The 19595-nt window shown below is 37.7% G+C and overlaps 1 protein-coding gene across 5 annotated transcripts in view; it reads left to right on the top strand.

The window, feature by feature from the left end:
• NSMCE2 (NSE2 (MMS21) homolog, SMC5-SMC6 complex SUMO ligase) overlaps positions 1-19595 on the top strand; it is a 208544-nt gene that overhangs the window by 15542 nt on the left and 173407 nt on the right. The gene's annotated exons all lie outside the window — the stretch shown is intronic.

Raw genomic sequence — 19595 nt, forward strand, 5'->3', positions numbered from 1 at the left:
AAGAGACAATATATACTTAATTGTGACTGAGTAGCCGTACTGGGCATGTATCTCTTGATCCAGGTTTTTTTTTTTTTTAACTTCAAGCGTATGTCTTTAATTATGAATAAACAGGTATAGATACTTACTAAAAATTGAGTGTTTTTTTTCCCTCAGAGAAAAGCATAAAATCAAGCTGCGTTTAAAAACGTGCAGACATCTAGATCCATTGTGAGACAGCTCTTACTGAAACCCAGGTGTTTCAAGTTTTTTAAAATAACCAAGTTCTCTAAGAAAATAAAACAGTTTAGCAAGGCTTCATCAGACCTGCTTTTCTCTTGTTACTTAATAATGTAGTTGCTCAGGAGCAGATGTAAACAGTGGACTTTTTTCAGGGTGTCTGTTATCATTAGGGTAGGTAACTTAATTTTAAAACCCCCAGTGTTCTACCTCCTTGGCTTTTCATGTGTTCCCCCTTTTCAGATGAGCCCTCTTAAGATGCCATAGCCTGATATCCTGTTACCAATTAATGCTTTTTCTTTGTTTCATGGGGCTTTTTGCATTTATTTCCTATTTTTATTTTGTTAATGTGTCTCAGCTTTGACCTGAGTTTCCTCAGGGCACAGATCTCTGGGGGCTCATCTGATATTTTCAGAGTCTGGGACTCATTTGGTGCTGATCAGATGCTGAATGTGTATTAATGTGTTAGTAAATGGCTTTTAACATCGTTCCTTAAATATAGATATTTGATTTCAAAATGTAGAAAAATAAGTTGCTTTCCAAAATTAGAAATTGAGCATTTTTGTTCACTGATGAACCTAAGTTTTTAAGACTTTGCACTTAATTTTTGTGTAAGGACTGATTAATCCAATGGTTCTCAAACGTGGGAGAATCACTTAGAGGGCTTGTCAAAAAACGGATTGCTAGCCCTCGCCACTAAAGTTCCAGTAGATCTAAGGTGAGCCCAAGAATTTGCGTTTCTAGTAAGTTCCCAGGTGGTGCTGATTCTGGAGGTCAAGGGACCACACTTTGAGAACCCTGGTCTAATTATTTCCCCTTTGACAGGAAACATACACCACTAGGTGGCACCAGAACATTTCTTATGAGGTAGCCATTGGGGCCTTACTGACCAGTATTTGTTGATTGCAGGGTTCAGGATTGTGTAAAAGGTACAATTACTAAATTAGTGAAATTTATTAGTTTGGAGCCTGAATTATTCCATATATCTAAAAATACAAAAAAATTGTTGTTTCTATCGGACACCCCCCCCCCCCCCCAAAAACTGTAGAACTATTAAGATCACAACATTTTAAGATCAGCTCTTCCAGGAATGAGGGCTATACTCTCATTTCCACTGGCTTCATTTCTAGTTATTCAGGTTACGCAGCTTATTTACCAGCAATAGACTCAGGTCCTGTCACAAAATAGAAAGATACAGCTCATGTGTATTATTTATTATTCTAAGTTTGTAGATTCTAACTTTTCTTGTTGATAACGTTTCAAAGCCACTTTGAAAACACTTACACCTTCTGTTCACATAATGTGAACAGTAGGTACATTTCTATCAGTGGCCAGTTGCGTGGGGGCCAGTTTGGGGATATTAAAAGTATGAAGTGTGTTTTCCCTTCCTATTGGCTTCCTTAGTCAGAAAGTTGAGTAGTTTCCTTTTTATGAGCTGTGGAGAGGAAAGTTTGGGCTGCTGTTGGCCTCACCTCACCTCTAGTTACCATGCACTCACTCCATAAATTTCCAGCCGTTCCAACACCTCCGGATTTTCTTCCACTGGCTGAAACCTAAAAGTAGGCGTGGTTTCTCCACATGATGGAATGTGTGGAGATAATTGCTTACTGTGCTCTCCTGCTTGCTAAGTTCTCCCATCCACATTGGGGTGTCTCTTTTTGAAATAGTAAATGAGTCATATTTTAGTTTTTAAAACAGAATGTGTGGAGTATCTGAATACTGCCTGGGTTTTTCTGGATGCTTGAGAATAATCTTTGTGTTGATTCTACTTTTTTTTTTTTTTTTTTAAATCTCTGGAGCAGAGGCATGGGTTAGGTTTCAGTGATCTAACAGAATATGAAAATGATGACCGCAAAAGAAACTGAAATGGAGTCACTTGATCAGATTTTAAAATTAGACGAGCACTTTATCATATATCTTTGATCATTGAAAAGCATTAGGACTAGTTTAATTCTAGGCAAAGATGACAATTCATAGCAGAAGCAGAACTTTAGGATCATTTTTGAAACATTAGGTCCTTTTTATTTAATTTTTTATTTTAGTTTTTTTTGGTGGGGAGGCAAGTAGGTTTATATTTATTTGTTTTTAACAGTACTGGGTATTGAACCTAGGACCTCATGCATGCTAAGCACGCACTGTACCACTGAGCTCTAACCTACCCCAATATCAGGTCCTTTTTAAGACAGAAGTTTGTCTTTCGGTAAACAGAAAAGCTTTTGTTAGGTTGGTGATTAACGGGTGAAACCAATTTGATTATTGTAGAGAAGATTATTTTATTACCCAGACTGATTTCTCCCTCATCTTCTGTACTTTACAACTGAAATTAAATACATATGTTCTATATAAATGTAAAGTGTTATTTATATGTAGCAGCACTGTCCAATAAAAATACACTGTGAGCCACATGTGGAATCTAAAATTTTCTACTTTCCTCATTACAAAAGGTAAAAAAGAAAGAGGAGGAATTAATTTTAGTAATGTTTAATTTAATTTAATGTGTCTAAAATGTTATTTTAACAGGTAATCAATATAAAAATAGAGTTATTTTTAACACTTACTTTTTTTTTTGGTACCAGGTTCCAAGTTCAGAATCTTAGGGTAGATCTGAATCTGGACTGGCCACATTTCATGTGCTTAATAGCTACGTGTGGCAAATGGCAGCTGTAGGAGCAGCAAGTACAGAGGGCTTTCCACTTCTCAGTGACCCCATTAGAGGATGACAAGAAATTGCAAGGGTGGTTAAATCAAGTAGTTTTGCAGCTTTTTAGCTGAGTATTTGGTGAGTATTCACATTGAACCAGTTGGTAAAACAAGATAATATTTTCTATTACTTTCTTTTTTCTTTTTCTTTCTTCTTCTTTTGTTTTTCTTATACTTGTCAGTCCTCTACCACTGGTGTCATTGGTATTTTACGTTTTTCCCAAAATTGTTTAACCAGCTTAAAATTACTTCTGCAGATCCTATTAATACTTGCTTCTGTTTGAAATGTCATGTGCTAATTTGACTCTACACCTACAGTTTGTTCATATTTTGTAGCAGATGTGGTAAATTAGTTTCTTATGGTATTGGGCAAGCCAGAGAGGGTAAGCAAGCCTCTTAACTTCAGCCGCCAGAACACTGGAGTTGCTGTAAACAATCAGGCCTGTCAGCAGTTGACCTTGGAAATGCTGATTTGCTTGGCTGTGGGTGCTGCTTCAGGCTCTGGCTTTCTCTCTGTGGGTGGGAGTTATGAACCCAGTTTGGAGAAGAACCTGAGGCCCTGGGGGCAAGCTCGAAACAGATGTGCTTCCTGCTTCAGTTTTACATGTGACCAAGTTGCAGGAGGCATTCCTTGCATGAGTTTCTTTGAAGGCCTTTTAGAGTCAGGCACTTATGGTACTTATGCCTTGATTGAAGTCGAGAGGAAGCTCCCTTGACATTTAGATCCACCCTTCCCCTGCATTCAAGCACCATCTGCCGTTAATGATAGTCGATTAAAAATGATTTCATTACTGTTTCATTATATCCCTTGATGAGATTTTACTTATAACGAATCTAGCTGTCTTTTTAATCCCTCCCAGTTAATTGCTCCATGTTTCATGGCTAAGTAATATTCCATTTTTTGGCTGTATGACATTTTGTATGTGTGTTCATCCTTTGGTGGACATTGGATTGTTATTATAAGTAAATTATACTTTGGATGTTATTAAGCAACACCGCACTGAACACTTGTGTACAAATTGGTATTTCATTGTGGTTTTGATTTGCATCTCCCTGATGACTAATGATATGAAGTATTTTTTCATGTGCTTACTGGACACTTGTGTATTTTCTTTGGAGAAACGTTTATTCAGGTCCTTTGCCCATTTTTGAATTGAGTTATTTCTGTTTCTGTTTTTGAGTTGTACGAATTCTTTGTGAATTTCTAGATACAAGTCCATTATCAAATATGTGATTTGTAATTTTTTCCCATTCTGTGAGTTGTCTTTTTGCTTTCTTGATAGTGTTCTTTGAAGCATAGAAGTTTTTTATTTGATGAAGTCCAGTTATCTACTTTCTTTTGTTGCTTGTGTTTTTGGTGTCATACATAAGAATCCATTGCCAAATCTAGGGCCACGCAAATTCCTATTTTTTTCCTCGGAGTTTAATAGCTCTAGCTATAATATTTAGATCCATTTTGAATTAATTTTGGTATATGGTTTGAGTTAGTGGTCCAGTTTCATTCTTTTGGATGTGGCTGTCCAGTTGTCCCAGCACCATTCTTTCCCCATTGAATAGTCTTGGTACCTCCTTGTTGAAAATCAGTTGAACTTTGGCACACAGTTTATTTTTGGACTCTCAGTTCTATTCTACTGATAGAATTCTGTGTGCCTACCCTTATGCTTGTACCACACTGCCTTGTAGCTGTTGCTTTGTGGTAAGTTTTGAATTTGGGAAGAGTAGTCCTCCAACTTTGCTCTCCTTTTTCAAAATTCTTTTGGGTCTTTGGGGTCTCTTGCAATTCTATATGGATTTTAGGATCAGCCTATCAGTTTTGACAAAGAAGCCAGGTGGGATTCTGATGGGATTGCATGAAGCTTGTGGCCCATTTTGGAAATATTACCATCTCAACAATATTAAGTCTTCCAATCTACCGACCATAGGACTTTTTTTACATTTACTTAGATCTTTAATTTCTTTCAGTAATGTTTTCAGAGTATTAGTTTTACATTTCTTTTGTTAATTTATCCTAAAACATTTTTGATGCTATTATAAATGGAATTTTTAAAAAATTTCATTTTCAGATTGTTCATTGCAAATGAATAAAAGTAAAATTGATTTTTATGTGTTGACCTTGTATCCTGCAGCTTTGCTGAACTCATTTATTTAGTTCTGGCATGTATATTTTTTTCTTTTTTTTTAGTGAATTCCTTAGGATTTTCTTGTTTTCAACAAGACCATGTCATCTGTGAATAGAAATAGTTTTATTTCTTCCTTCCCAATCTGGTTGCTTTTTGTTCCTTTTTCTTACCTGGCTAGAACCAGCAGTGAGTACAGTGTTGGATAGGAGTGGCAGAAACAGACATCCTTATCTTTTTTCTTTTTTGGGGGGGGGCAAGGAGAGATAATTAGGCTTATTTATTTACTTACTTTTAGAGGAGGTACTGGGGATTGAACCCAGGACCTTGTGCATGCTAAGCATGCGCTCTACTGTTTGAACTATATCCTCCCCCCTGCCAGACATCCTTATCTTGTTCCTAATCTTAGGGCAAAATCGTTTGTTCTTTCATCATTAAGTATAATGTTTGCTGGAGAACTCCCTCCTGCAGTGTCCTTCCAACACCTTCTGTTGAGAGAGCTTAACATTTTGCTCACTGTAAGGAGAAATGCTTAAAGCAATTTCACTCATTATTACAAAGCGTGTATAAAAAGATAAATTTTGAGCTAAGAGGCAATAAATTAACTGGCACAGCACACAAATAAGCAAGTGGAATAAAGCTTCGAAAGTGCTGTGAAGCAAACCCATTTCCTGCTCAGGAAACAGTGGGGACATCATGAAGTTAGTAGTAAATTCTAGCTGAGGACCTTGAGGAGAAATTTCAGACAGGAGATGATGACCAAAAGATGCGTAGCGTTTCCTGTAGAGTGGGTGTCAGAGAGTTCGGTGTCAAGCTCTGTGAAGGATCTGGGGTTTTACCCTGCTGAAAGCTGTCAGGTTAGCCTGCCACAGTTTCATGGATGCTGGCAGAAGACAGGAAACTCCGGGGTCAGAGACAGAGGGCTTTCTTCCTGCACATCACAAACTGTTTGAGTATCACGTTCCTGTGGGTTCACCTTGTTGTCTCCCTCACTCCCCAAACCTAGTCCTTACAGTGGTGATATGGAAGAGCCCAGGGGGATACCACAGTGGGTTTGTGTCAGAGCTGGGGAACCTTGAGCTTGGGGAACCCAGATTTTTATAATGGGCAGTAAACCTGCCTGACCTTTGCCCTCAAGGAAGACATTATCTTTATTATTATCTTTATTATACTGCCCTCTGCTCTGGTGGGAGCCACGATCTTAGTCTTCTAAAGCTTTGTTCATTATACAAACATCCTTGAAAAGCTAGTCTGGGACAGAAAGGCAGTTAGTGCTTCCACAAGATGTGCAGAGATATGTGAGACCCATGAAGAACTGTTTGCGGATACCTGGCAGATTCAGGGAGATGCAAATAGTTCTGGTTGAAGATGGACTTCAGCTTGGGACTTTCTAAGATTTTTACCACCATATGTTATAGCTTCAGTACTATTACATCAAGAAGATGTAGTACATCTCATAATATAGTAAGGCCTTGCTGACTGCCGGGTTCCTTTCTTCTTTCCATTTTTGCCCAATAGGGCAGCAGAATACTTCGGTTGGCTAGGCAGAGTAATTTAGGACTTTAAGAACCAGTTCTGGAATCAAGTAACCTGAGTTCAGACTCAGCTCTGCTAGTTAACAGTATAGTGACTTTAGGTTTTTGTTTCCTTATTTGTAAAATAGGGGATAACATTATAAAATAGCAACTAATATCTATTGAGTATTTCACTGTGTGCCCACGCACTTCTCCCCATTCCCACCTTATTTAGGGTCAGTGTGAGAATTAAATAATGTGTATAAAGTGCTCTCCACAGTGTTTGGCACATAGCACTCAGATTTTATTGGTCAATTAGTTTTTGACCAATAAAAATAACAAAAGAATGTTTTTGTTAATAGTTATTTGTGCACTTTCAGAGGAGAAAGATGGAATCTTTGGAGCTCTTGGTTGAGAATTAGTATTGTACAAATTTAATACTGTACAAATAGCCCTGAGTTAAAATGCAAGTTCTGTTATCTACTAGCTGTGTAAGTTTGAATCAGTTACTTCACTTCTCTGAGCTTCCTTTCTTTGCGTGTAAAATATGGCGAGTACCTCCTTTTCATGGTTGTTCCTGGTTAGAAACAGTTTATATGCTTTGTCATGCCGGATTTACTTCTCATCCTGGCTGGCCATTCTGTAAGCATTTAATGAGAATATAAAGGGAATTAGTAGGAAAATAACTTTAAAATGTATACCTTCCAGTTGGGGTGGAGAATGGCACTGAGGATGTGTACTGAGTGAGGACCAAGTGTGTTTGTGTTGGAGGTGGCGGGGAGGATGGACATATTATCTTCTTAGCAGGAAAAAAAATGATACCTATGACACGGTTTCAGAACCAGAAATGTGTTCTAGTTTCAGAAAAATTAGTAAGGAATTTAATTTCAAGCAAAAAAAGGATCAGAGCTCCTTTGGGACAGACTAAAATAGATATTTAAACCAGTTAACAAAAAAAGATTATATAATCTGTTACATAGAAAATGCATTTTGTTAGTTGTCTCTACTTTCTTAGAATGGTGCGTTCCATCCTAGTAGTTTTGGAATTTGTTGAGCTTGAAAGAATTTCCCTGTACCTACTTTATCTTTCCAAAGTACATTATGCACCTGTGTTTAGATGCTTAATAATTGGAAAGCAAAATACAAATGATAGTTCCTATAGTGAACCCTACCAGATTCATGTATCAAATCCCTGTAACACCCAGAAACCTTCTCTTAGATCCAGATGGATGTCATAAGAGTTGGACCATGCAATTCTAAGAGATGTTTCACATGCTCCACTGTGAGCAGTCTTTCCTTTGTTCTTTTATTTTTTAGTTAACTCATTGTCTTCTAGTAATTCACTTTTCATTTAGGTATTTAATGAATATTTGCGTTTTTCACCCCAACGACATTGTTTTTCTTTCTTATCCTTTACCATTCTTGGCTATATCCAATGGGGGACCCTCTCAAAACAAGCAAAATCCTTCACATAATCTGTGCCTGGCATTATCGTATAGTTATGGCGCAAGTGGAGCAAATGACTGCCATGCAAACAGGGATTTTAATATACTTTTGTTCTATATATATTTAATGGTTTTTGTGGGTCCCAGGTGAGTACTGTGGGAATAGATTTCTGGAAAAAACCCACAGGAAATACATTTGCCAAAATTCGATTTTAACTGTTAGAGTTTAACAGGTGACTAATTTAACTTCTCTTTTTCATTAAGAATTCACTTTAACTCTGAATCTGGAAAAGAAATGAGGTTTAAGAGATAAGATAGGCACTCACACATTTATTAGTGCTATTGAGTATTTATCATGTGCTATAGTAACGACTCTCCAGTGACGGCCCCCGGCAAGTCTTCCCATCTTTGTGCTTGTAGGCTGTTCCTCATATCAAGAGACAGAGCTTATTGGGGTGATTTGCTAAGGAGCAATATATGAAATTGGAACCAGGAGAAGAGTTTAAACCTACGTTGCTATATGCCCATGTTGCTGTAAAACTTAACATCTTATGATTCAGTGGTTTGACCAAACTGGGCTGGGACGCTTTTCCGCTCAATGTGATATCAGTTAAGATGGCAGCCATTTAGGGGTTCTCCTGGGTTGGAACTTACAAGGTGGCTCCCTTACATGGCTGGCAGTTGGTGCTGACTGTTGACTGGGTACCCTGTTGGGCACCCATTGACCAGGGCCTTAGGATTCTCCTTCATGTGGCCTCTCCACATGGTTTGAGTTTATCCCAGCATGGTAGGCATTCAAGGAAACAGAAGCTGCAAGACTTGTTAAGATATGGGCTCAGAAGTTCCAGACATCACTTCTACTGTATCCAATATACTGGTCACTGGACCAGCCTCCATTCATGGAGAGAGAAAATAAACTCTACCTCTCAATGAGGGGGTAGCTTTCATATGGGGACCAAAAGGATTAATACTACCTGTACTAGGTATTGGAAATACAGCAATGACTAAGATAGACATGGCATTTGTGTACTGAGCAGAGGCTGGAGAAAATAGGAAAGGGTCAGAATAGAGGTAGTAGGCTCTCATAAGTCGAACAAAAGTGTTTGCACTTTGTTTTTAGGGCAGTGAGGAGCTAATAAAAAGTTTTTTTTTTTTTAAAGAATAAGATAATTTGTATTTTACATTCATTCTCTGGCTGTCATGTGGAAAATGGCTTCCTACGAATGAGCCCAAAGGTAGACTAACCAGTCGGGAGCTGCTGTGGTCCCAGGCATTAGATAGTAGTGACTTGGACTAGGAAGGTAGTATGGGGTCATTGAGAAGCAGACAGATTCAAAAGAGGCACAGGAGGAATAACTGATGAAACTCGGTGATCTACTGAATATAGAAATTGAGGGAAAAGAAGAGGTCAGCAGTGAAAACTCAAATTTCTAACTGAAGCATCCGTGAAAAGAGGCCTCGTTTTCTAATCTGGTATATTACTTTGCTATTGCTGTTGGAACAAGTAACACAGATTTATTCTCTTACAGAGCTGAAGGTCAGAATCTGAAATGGGTCCCACTGGGCTAACATCAGGATGTGAGAAGGACTGTGTTCCGTTCTGGAGGCTTTAGGGGAGAGTCATTTTCTTGCCTTTTCCAGCTTCTAGAGGCTGCTCACATTCCTTCCATCTTCAAATCTGCCAATGGTGGGTCAGGTCAGGTCTTTCTCATCCCGCATCATCATGACATTGACTCTCCTGTTTCTTTCTGTCACTAATAGAGACCCTTGTTATTATATTAGGTGCACCCAGATAATCCAGGATAAATTGTCTCCCCATTTCAGGGTCAGTTGATTAGCAAACCTTAATTCTCTCTTTCCATATAACATAGCCTATAGGTCCTGGGGATTGGGAAATGGACATCTTTGTGGGGGCTATTAGTCTATCACAGATGGGAACTCAAGGACAAGTTCTTTTTGGGGAAATGAATTCAGTTTTAGACATGACCCCAAGTGGAGATGACCAGTAAGCAGTTAGCTCAGGATAAAGGTAGGATTTGTAAATAGCCTACACATGGAAACTGAAGCCATGAAACATGTATTTGTTTCTTAGGGAGAATCTATGAAATGAAAAGAGGGCCTGGGGACAGCATCCTGGGGGGTTGGGTGGCGTTGCAGGCAGATGAGATTGAGAAGGAGCTACTGGAGGGTGGGAGGACATATAGAAGGATTTGGTTTCAAGGAGGTGGTTGTATCTTTGCCCTGAAAGGATCTTTAAACATCTTTTTTGAACCTGCTTCTATTACAGATCAGGAAGCAGAGACCCAGAGAGATGAAATAGCTTGTCTGAGACGGTTGAACTAGTTAATAGATGTGCTTCTTGATTCCTGCTTCCGTTTATTTGCCCAAACACTGCAGCCTGAGTTTATTTAATCTTTTCATTTTGAAGATGGTGTTGAGAAAAGATTTCAGCTGTGTGTGTGTGTGTGTGTCTGTGTGTGCCCGCTTCATTGGTATTCTGAATACTGAGGCCCTTGCTTTAATAATATTACCTGACTAATGCCCTCGTTACCTGCAAATAAAATTCTTTATGCCAAATAACAACAGTTAAGAATTACTTTTTTGGGGAGGGTACAGCTCAAGTGGTAGAGCACATGCCTAGCATGCACAAGGTCCTGGGTTCAATCCCCAGTACCTCCTCTAAAAATAAATAATTAGATCTAACTACCTCCTCCCCCCACAAAAAAACAAAAAAGCAAAAAAAAAAAAATACTTTTTTAATCACATAAACTTTTCTAAGCATAGCTTCACCTCTTTTTGCAGTCTCTTTTACCTCATTTTGTGTTTATGCCCTCTCTCTTTTTAAATAAACTTTTTATTTTGGAAAAATATTAGGTTAACAACAAGTTGCAGGTAGTGCAGAGAGTTCTCCTAAAACCCAGTCCCCCTAGTTGTTAAGATCGTACATTACCCCGGTACATTTGTCAAAACTAAGAAGTAACATTTGTACATTGCTGTTGTCTAAACCAAATAGTAAACTCCAAAATATTCGGATTTCGCTAATGTCCTTTTTCAAGACATTGTCCAGGATCCAGTCCCAGATACCACATTGAATTTCGCCTCTTAGTCTCTTTTTCTTTTGCTTCCTTCCTTCCTTCCTTTCTTCCTTCCTTCCTTTCCTTCCTCCTTTCCTTTCCCCCCTCCTTTCCTTTCCCCTTCTCCCTCTCTCCCTCTCTCCCTCCCTTCTTCCTTTCTTTCTTTCTTTCTTTCCTTCTTTCTTTCTTTCTTTCTTTCTTTCTCTTTCTCTTTCTCTTTCTCTCTCTCTCTCTCTTTCTCTCTCTCTTTCTTTCTTTCTTTCTTTCTTTCTTTCTTTCTTTCTTTCTTTCTTTCTTTCTTTCTTTCTTTCTTTTTCTTTTTCTTTTTTTTATAACTCTGACAACTTTGGGAAATACTGGTAAGATATTCCATAGAATGTCCCTCAATTTGGGTTTGTCATGATGAGATTGGGGTTTTAGGCAGGAGAACCATCGAAGTTGAGTGTCCTCCTCATCACATCATATCGGGGGGTACATGTCATCAACATGATCCACTGTTTTGTTTTTTAACATGATTTACTGGTGATGTTGACCTTTGTCACCTGGCCCCAGCAGTGTATGTCAGTTTTCTTTCTTTCTTTTTTTTTTTTAACATTTTTATTGATTTATAATAACTTTACAATGTTGTGTCAAATTCCAGTGTAGAGCCCAATTTTTCAATTATACATGAAGATATATATATTCATTGTCACATTTTTTTCTCTGTGAGCTACCATAAGATCTTGTATATATTTCCCTGTGCTATACAGTATAATCTTGTTTATCTGTTCTACATTTTGAAATCCCAGTCTATTCCTTCCCACCCCCCGCCCCCTTGGCAACCACAAGTTTGTGTTCTATGTCTATGAGTCTGTTTCTGTTTTGTATTTATGTTTTGTTTGTTTTGTTTGTTTGTTTTTGTTTTTTTTTTAGATTCCACATATGAGTGATCTCATATGGTATTTTTTTTTCTCTTTCTGGCTTACTTCACTTAGAATGACATTCTCCAGGAGTATCCATGTTGCTGCAAATGGCATTATGTTGTTGGTTTTTATGGCTGAATAGTAATTCTCCAAGGAAGACATACAAATGATCAATAGACACATGAAAAAATGCTCAATATCACTAATTATCAGAGAAATGCAAATCAAAACTATAATGAGGTCTCACCTCACAACAGTCAGAATGGCCATCATTCAAAAATCCAGAAATGACAAATGCTGGAGAGGCTGTGGAGAAAAGGGAACCCTCCTACACTGCTGGTGGGAATGCAGTTTGGTGCAGCCACTGTGGAAAACAGTATGCAGATTCCTCAAAAGACTAGGAATAGACTTACCATATGACCCAGGAATCCCGCTCCTGGGCATATATCCAGAAGGAATCCTACTTCAAAATGACACCTGCACCCCAATGTTCATAGCAGCACTATTTACAATAGCCAAGACATGGAAACAGCCTAAATGTCCATCAACAGGTGACTGGATAAAGAAGATGTGGTATATTTATGTCAGGTTTCTTTACTGTAAAAGTACCTGTCTTTTTTTTCCCTCCTTCTACATACTGTTTTATGGAAGCAACTCACTACTCTGGCCACACTTAAGTAGGGAGAATTAAGCTCTACCTCCTAGTGGGACAAATATCTACCTGAATTATTTTAAATTCTTTTGTAAAGAATTGTATTTTCCCTGTCCCAGCCCCCCAAATCAGCTATTTCTCCAAGGGTTTCTGGTTCCTTTTATTGGAAAATAGTATATAGAAACTAAGATCTGGGCTCTGAGTTGGTTTGTTGCTACCAGAGTGTCACTGCTTCTAGGCCCTTTCAGCGGTCAGAGCCAGGAAGTATATGTATGTATACGAACACATGTATACACATAACTGTCATTGTTTCTGTATATGTCCATCTGCATCTGTATTAAGGTAACCATGTGTTCAGACTGATATCTTCAGCTCTAACCTAGTGCCACCATTGTAGTCTTCTTCCCTTGCTTATCTGTAACTTCCTTATCCAACATTAGGAAATCCTCTCCCACTATCCACCGTCCGTTTACTTATTGGTTTGCCCCAGTATGAACGTAAAACAGTTTCAGAATGATAAACCCATACCTCCATGATGGACAGCTTTATTAGCGAACATACAGTGTTTATGTACAGTTCTTTTTGTCTTTAGTATTAACAGCTTTCAGTCAAAACACCATTCAAGGTTATTTAGGTCAGCTCTCCCCACCCCCCCTTTCATTCGGTGAGCTTATGTCAAACGTTTGTAATACAGTTAAATTCCTTTGTCATAGCCCTCCTGATCCCTGATTGTTGCTTTCTTGTTGTTTAAGTTGTTTTGTATACGTTAAAGTTCTGTGAATTAAATTTCTATACGTTTTGACGTATTGCAATCTCTGAAAATGCACACTATCCTGAAGACATACTTGCTGGCAGCAGTGTTGGAAGTGGTATTCTGAGACCAGGATTCAGGCCATGGTCAGGTTTGTAGGTCAGCAGTCAGGGTTAATGAATCTTCTGTGTTGAGAGGTCAGGAAGAGCTCACATATCAGAAGCCTTCAGTAGTCACGTATTTGGAGGTCTTGGGGTTTAGAGGATTAGGCAGCTCCCAAATACAAGATAAAGGGTTAAGTTATATCACTGAATCAAGACATAGATATTGGAACTTAAAGTGATGGCAAATGGAAGGAATCTACATGGAAGGACTGTATTAGGTGTATGTGGTACACGGCCAACAGAAGCAACACTACGGCAGCTGCAGTGAGTTCTGAAATGGAAAAAATGCTTGGTGATGGTAAGTACTTGAAGGGAGAGATTCTTTCTCTTTGAAACCCCTACAGAAATGTTTCTCAAGCTGCAGTCCTCAACAGCCTGTCTTCAAAATAACATATTTAAAATTGCAGAATTGGAGCTTCTGGAAGCAGAGCCCACGAATCTGCATTTTTTTTTAAAAAAGCATCCCAAGTAGGCCTGATACATCCTGAAGTTTGAGAAGCTCTGTCCCTATTGTGAAGGGTGAGATGCATTGCACAGGGCAGCTGTATCCTGTGTGTTCACTCAGTTGAGCTGCAGATCTTTTCTGATACCTCTGATCAAAGAGCCAACTTTGCAAGTTATATTAATAAAAATACCCAACGTTTATTGAGTGTTCATTTTATTCTAGGCTCTGTGCTAAGTGCTCTTTGTAGATTAGCTCATTTAATTTGTATGATGAAAATGCTATCAGTATCCTCTTAACAGAAGCTTGATAAATTTAAAGATTAGAAAGTTTAAATAACTTGCCCAAGATGACAAATAATTCTAAAGTGGCAGATCCAGAATTCAGACCTGGGCATTCTGCCTTCAGAGATCATCTTGCTAATGACATTGTGAAATCTCTGCTTTGGGGGGTTCATGCAATGCATCCCCATAGTTTCAGGGATAAATTAACTCATTTGAAGAAAGAGAGACTGTTAAAGTCACACTGCCATTTTGGTGCTTCAGCAACTAAGAGTTTGCATGTGTTCATATTTTACTAACTTCAACTTTCTAGGAAGCAGTGTTATAGTGCTGTTCTTGAATCCTAAGAAGAGGCATATATCCTAAAATAATTTTTAAACTGCTAAAAATAGATTCAATACTTAAAATAATTTGACAATGTCACATTAATGTAAAAGTACAGTATGTAGAGCGTAAGAGTAAGATCACAGGTTTATATACTCTTAGACCTGAAATGGACTTTACAGGTCATCTGCTCCAACTCTCTCTTACAGTGAGGGAACTGAGACCCAGACAGATGAAATTATTAACTCAAAGTCTCTGAGCAAATTATCAACAGCCCCAGTTGTCCTGATTCAGTTCAATACCATCTCCATTTTCATTCTGTTTCTAATCTTAACTATCTTTATGAAACAATTAAAAAATCATAATGAATTATTTTTCAAAACCATTCCATTTAGATGAAGCTAATTGAAAGTTGTGCAGATGTTCACTAGGAGATGACAATTTGTGCCGAAATTAGAAGCTAATCTAGTACATTTGGAAGGAATGTTGGGTGCAGTTACAAAAATAGATGTGAGTAAATGACTGGGATATTTAAGTACAAAAGTTTGTTTAAAAACAAAGGCTTTTGTAGAATGCATTATTTATGGGATCTTACATTCAGTTCCGGTTTTCTAGCTTGATAAAAAGCCTAAAATAATTCAGGAATATAAAAATAGGAGAACAGCTGGTTGGATTCTAGGTTTGTTGAAAACATGGATTTGAAGTAACAGTTCCTTTTTGTCTTAGAATTCTTTGAATTCAGAAAGAATCTCAGAGGAAAAGACAATTAGTGATTTTAACTTTAAAACATACATGAGAATAGTACATCTTAAATTTTACCAGGCTTCAGAATTACCTGGAGGACTTGTTAAAATACAGATTACTGGTCCCATTCTCTGAGTTTCAGATTCAGTTGCCTGGTGTAGGGCCTGAGAGTCTGCCTTTCTAACAAGTTCCCTGGCAGTGCTGATGCTGCTGGTCCAGCAACCATACTTTGAGAATAAGGAGTTCAAGAAAACAAATTATAATAAAAAGCAATCACTCTTTGAGGTAATTACAGACTAAAAGCTGGTTTCTTTGGTGTCTGTTACATAAAAACTTTCTGTTGACTCATGTTTTCATACTTTACTAGCAAAACCATAATGATGACACTGAAGCATTATAATATTATGAAGTCCCTTCTGAGTCATTAAGATAAGATTCAATTATGTTAAATGTGGTTTCAATTATATGGTTAACTGTACTTTTTTTTTTTTTTTTTTAGTAATGTAGTTATCTGAGAATTAGGAATCTGTGGGCGGAGTTTATTAAGGGAATACTGTTCGTAGTCACTCCATATCCTCACCAGCACTTGCTGTGGGCACTGTTCTTAGCTTTAGCCATTCTTTTAGATGTGCAGTGGTGTCTGATAGTGTTTTAAGTTGCATTCCCTGAAGACCAGTACTGTTGAGTATCTTCGTGTGTTCATTTGGCATTCCACTCTGGCGAAGGGTCTATTCAGACCTTGTTTCCATTTGTTATTGGACTCTTGTTTTCACTTGAGGTTTGAGAGTTCTTTTTGTATTCTGAATACAGTTCTTTATGAGATACATGCTTTGTGAGTGTCTTCTCCCAATCTGCGCTCTTAACAGATTATTTTGAAGAGCGGAAGTTTTAAATTTTGATGACATCCAGTTTATCAGTTTGCTCTCGTATGGATTGTGGGTTTTGTGTTGTATCTAAGAAATCTTTGCCTAAGCCAAGCTCCCAGGGATTTTCTTTATAGTGTTTTCTAGAAGCTTTATAGCTTTAGGTTTTGCATTTAAGTCTGTGATCCATTCTGACTAAATTTTTGTATATGGTGCAAGGTATGAGGTATAAATCAAAGTTTTTGTTTTTTGTTTCTTTTGTTTTGTGCATATGATAGCCAATTGTCCCAGCATCATTTTTTGAGAAGACTGTCCTTTTCCCACTGAATTGCCTTTGCTTATTTTCAAATCAGTTGTCCATATGTGTTTTATGTTTGTACTTCTGCACTCTCTATTTTGTTTTATTGGTCTGTCTGTCTTTATCCCATTACCATACTATCTGGATTACTAAAGCTTTACAATAAGTCTTGAAAATTGAGTATTAGTCCCTCAACTTTTCATTTTCAAGGTTCTTTTGGCTATTCTAGGTCTTTTGCATTTCTGTATGAATTTTAGAATCAGTTTGTCAATTTCTACAAAATGTCTACTGAAATTTTGATTGCTATTGTGTGCCCTGCAGCCTGGAAACGCCCTCAAGATAGTAAGGTGGGGCAATTATAGGTCTCACCTCATATGTTTCCAATCACTCACCTTCCTTCTTCCTTGTTTGATGTCTGTTGTCTTGCAAACCACTTGTCATTTATTTTTATTTTGAATTTTTTGTTGTTTTAGACAGGAGAATAAATTCGGTTGCTGTTACTCCGTCTTGGCCAGAAGTGGAAGTGCTGTGGGAGGCTTTTGATAGACAAGAGTAACATCACTTGTACTTGAGGGAGAGAATTGGTAGCAACATGGAAGAAGGATTAGAGGGGAAAAGAGATTGGAAAAGAAAATCATTAAGGAAGCAAACCAATAATATGAGATAGAAACAAAGATTGAAGGCAGCTGTAGTTGGAACGGAAATAACAGTTGACTTGAGCAGGCAGAATTGATAGACGTTGGTAACTAGTTAAATGTGGAGGATGCAAAGAGGGAGAAGTCGAGATGACTTCAGGGTGTAAGTGGTTTATTTCTATTTGGATGTGGAGACTGGGTGCCTGTATGTGGGATGTGATTGATTGGACCCTCCCATTTTATAAACACTGCTGCGATAGTACAGAACCAGCTAGTTACTCATTTAATATTAATAGTTCTTTATTTCTTACTTAGCAGTTCATTGTAATTGTCCTCCAGAAACAGATACATTAGTGGGTGATAATTCCCATTACAGAAATAGTTTACTTCATCCATCAAAGAGTTCTCTGAGACATTTCTAATAGAATTAAGGGTTTGTGGATGATTATTTCTTTCATCAAGAGGCCTTTAAAGAAGGCAAGACAGAAATAGTATTGGGAGTTACTACTGATTTAAGTCAGTTAAATGAAAATAAAACATCTTAGGAAAGATGAGACAGGTAATGAGAAAATTAAGAATTGCCTTGTAAAATCTCTAAGACATCTTTTTAAGGATCTTGCCCTATGTGGAGGTCCAAACACAAGGAAAAATGCTGATTCAATGGGACAGATATTGTAACACTTAGAGTGTATTATGATAGACTTATTTTCTGGAGCTGTCAGTGATTTAAGTTTTAACGGATTGATTTGCCATCGTTTTCATAAAATAAATATATTTTAATTTCCAAAAATAATTAGCATAGAAATTATCCTCCAACAGAAAGGAATATGAAATACAGTTGTTCCCTCCTTTTGTGGTTGTGGCTCTTCCATTCTTTCCTTAAAGAGATGTTTCTTAAAACAAAACACTTCTCATTTAGACCAATGCTTGAGAGTTCGGTAAACAGCAGAGATCACAGACCCTGTCACCGTAGGTCTTATGATCTAATAAACTTCTTATATCTCCTTGACCTTACATTTATAGTTAGCGAGGACTTCATTTCTGTTTAATTAAAGTGTTCCTTAATTAACTTTCTATTTTAAAGTAGGCTGACCTCATTTGTAATCATTTTCCTGGTTTAAATTTATTTGAAATGAATATGGTGATATGCTGGCCTAAGGTGTTGCTATTTATAAACTTTTTTTTTGAGTAGCCACCTTCTTTTATGAACTTATTTGATGCTTTTGTTCTTGATCATTCTAGTTTCTCCTTGACACCCCCCCTCTTTTTGACTAGAGTGACTGCTCTTGTGTAAGAGGGATGCTTTCTAATCTAATATGCGTAGATCTTAGGAAGGTATTTGCAAAGTCTTCTGACGTGAAAATGGGTTATGCCCAAAGGGTAATGATTATTGAGATGTTAGAAGCATGGACTGTTATTTAACAGACCCTGAATTGAATCTTCTCTCTACAGCTTGTTATCTGTATGATGGTGGTTCAAGGTACTTAAACCTCTCTGAGATCATTTTTTTTTCTTCCGTCAAAAGAGGAATGATGGTGTCTTTTTCACAGTTACTGTAAGAACTGAATGAAATGAAACTTGTAAATTGCTTAGCGTAGTGTCGGACACATAGTAAATGCTCAATAAATGTTAGCTATTATTTTATTTAACTTCTTGAAAGAAAACTAATAGAGGTAAGGATGTCAAATTTATGGATCACAGAAAATAGGGGAGGCTACCTGATATTTAGATGACATTTTGAAATTCAGAAAGACCTCTGCCTCCTGAATGAAATGGAATGCCAGGTTTCAGACATGAAATCTGACAATCTTAAGTTTTGGATCTTAGGTTGAAAAATTCAGTGGTACTAATATAGGAAGGGAGAGATCTGGCTTAATAACAGTTGCTGTTGATTTTTTTATTTTAATCGACAAGGTCAACCCATGATTACAGTAGTACACATGTACTAATAGGATTATCATAGTCCTAATTGGTTAACCCATGGCTGTTATTATTGTTTTTTATTCTGGAGTCCACCTGTTGAAAGGGACACTGGTAAATGAAGCATGTTTAAATGGAGGCAGGAACTTGAAGGAACTTGACAATCATTGTTTATCCTGGAGAAGCAAAGACTCGCAGTGTAGGAGATGTTTAGCAGTAACCTTCAGTAGTCCTTCAGATCTCTGTGGGACTGTGATCTGGAAGAGCTGACTCTGTGGCCCAGCAGGTAGCTCCTCTGAGCTCTGGAGTTGAGGACCAGGGTTCAAGTTCTACTTCTGATATTGAGGCGTGACTTCAGTGGCATCACTTAACCTCTCTGACCCTCAGTTTCCTCAACCACATAAAACAGAGAATAAAATCACCTTATATGGAGGTTATGAGATGCAAGTAAGTTAATGTGTGTGAAAGAGCAGTTCACATTTATTGTTGTCATTGCCTAGAATTGTTCTAGGAAGGTGCTGAGTCAGCTCCCTCTTTGGAACAACCCTAA

Source organism: Camelus bactrianus, chromosome 25, assembly GCF_048773025.1.
Source record: "Camelus bactrianus isolate YW-2024 breed Bactrian camel chromosome 25, ASM4877302v1, whole genome shotgun sequence".
In the NCBI taxonomy this organism is placed as follows: domain Eukaryota; kingdom Metazoa; phylum Chordata; class Mammalia; order Artiodactyla; family Camelidae; genus Camelus; species Camelus bactrianus.